Source organism: Malurus melanocephalus, unplaced genomic scaffold (genome assembly GCF_030028575.1).
Source record: "Malurus melanocephalus ecotype Western Australia unplaced genomic scaffold, MMel_1.1 scaffold_230, whole genome shotgun sequence".
NCBI lineage: Eukaryota > Metazoa > Chordata > Aves > Passeriformes > Maluridae > Malurus > Malurus melanocephalus.
In genome coordinates this window covers 1,012,988-1,014,838 of record NW_026623462.1, presented here as the reverse complement: position 1 = coordinate 1,014,838, position 1,851 = coordinate 1,012,988, and the positions used below count along the sequence as shown (strand labels likewise).

The 1,851-nt window shown below is 62.4% G+C and overlaps 1 protein-coding gene across 1 annotated transcript in view; it reads left to right on the top strand.

Annotated features, from left to right (window-relative positions):
- Positions 1-1,696: 1,696 nt before the first annotated feature.
- The window catches only part of IER5L (immediate early response 5 like), a 1,630-nt gene continuing 1,475 nt past the window's right edge, over positions 1,697-1,851 (top strand). Inside the window, exon 1 of the mRNA XM_057374614.1 lies at positions 1,697-1,846. The gene's annotated coding sequence lies outside the window, so the exon portion shown is untranslated. The remainder of the gene's footprint in view (positions 1,847-1,851) is intronic.

Below are 1,851 nucleotides of genomic sequence, written 5' to 3'. Positions count from 1 at the left end.
CGAAAAGCCAATTTGCAGACAGGAAGAAYTGCAAGGGAGAGAGACTGGTGGAGGAGAAGATGGACACAGCATAACCCTCCATCTCCAACGCTGCCCATACCCACTGCCTTGAGCTACAGCCATCCCTCTGGACAGGGTTGTGATCACTTTTCACATTACAAACAAGAAAAATTGGTCAAGAGCATCCTACAAGAGCTTGGGAATGCCCAGAGTGTCATTCACCCCAGCTTGCATGGCTGAAGGCAGATTGTGGAAAAGGTTGCTCCATGAGCATGTAGGACTTAGCCAGCTGCCCCAACTTCCCTTCCATAGGAACAAAATCCTGCTCCCATTCCCTTGAGTGGAGGACATGGTCAAGCTGAGGCAGCAGAAGGCCAGGAAGCAAGAAGAGCCCTCCAAGCACCCCCCTGAAAGTCTCCATGGAGCCCAGGCTTTGCAGAGTGAGCTGATGAGCCTGGTGATCATCTTGTGTCACTGCCCCTGTGATTTGGAGTTTGAGCTGCACAGCAGGAGCGAGAGCTTCGGAGGTTTYCTTTCCAATGGGCTCCCCACAACGTGCAGACATGAAACTGCTCATAGCCACTGCTAAGGTATGTATGCCAGGGTGACTGCAAGGCAAACATCCAGCTTGGGGGACCTCTGCAGTCAGTGGGGAAACCTCTTCTCTCCCGTACCCTCTGCTTTCTACAGAAGATGCTGTCTCTGAAGCAGCTCCCATTGCCCCAGCACTGCAGTCCCTTCCTGGCTACCCAKCTCACAGCCCTTTCTCCCACCCAGATACTGCAGCCCCCTGCCCAAGGGCTGCTGCTCCGCAGTGTCATCAGCTTCTGTGAGTGCTGCTGCTCCACAGCCTCGGTGGTTTGGTCTCTCTGGGGCTTTTAGGCAACAAATGTGGGGACACTCGTCAGCCTCTGCATCCCATAAACCCAGCCCAGAGCCCCTGCAGTCCCTAAACCCCAGGGACCAGCCCAGACCCCTCCCCTCACACCCTTCTGTGAGGAAGAGCAGGGGCCGCGCTGCCCTGAGGAGCCAACACTGCCGTGAGCCCCAAGGCGGGACGGAAGGCCTTAATTAGCCCATAATTAACCCGAGCGCGGTCCTGCTCTCACTTTGGGGGAAAACCGGGTGTGATTGGGGCACTTTGTGAGGAGTGATTGATGCACGGTCCTGGCCCCACTTCGGGGGAAAGCCCTGATTCCCCTCCAAACGCGGGTGAGGGCAGGAGTTCTCCGGACAGGAGAAGGGGTGACCCCGCCGGGGCTGTCGGGGCACGGGGGGACCCGATAGTGCTGAGGGGCCGCCAGCACCGAACCGAGAACTCCCGGAGTGAGGACAGTCCAAAGGGAAGCGGGGCATCCCCCAGCATCCCCGGGCATKGGATTCACAGAGAGTGCCGGTACCATCGAGGGTCCTGCTGAGGATACGCCGTGCCCCGCGGGTGTCACAGGGCGGGACGGGGCGGGGCGTGCCGCGCCCCCGCCCTCGCGGCCGCTCGGGACCGCCCACCGGGACGGGCACCGCCCCCCTCTCACCTGCGCGAGAGAAGCGGCGCAGGGAAGCGGCGCCCCGGCCCCGCCGCCGCTCGGGCGGTACTCSCGGTGTSCCCGGTGTGCCCGGCCCGGCTCGGCCGAGCCCCCGCTGCCCTCACGGGCTGTGCCGCGCCTGACACCATTTGAACGGCGCGAGGGGCCCGCCTCGCTCCTATTGGTCGCACCGCCCGCCCGTCAACCCGCTCTCTGCCTTCCCATTGGTAGCGTCAGCCCTGGTGGGCGGGGCCCGGAGGCCGGCGCGGCGGTATAAAAGGCGGGGGCCGGGCGGGCGGGCGTTCAGTGTCTCTGTGCGACAGGTACG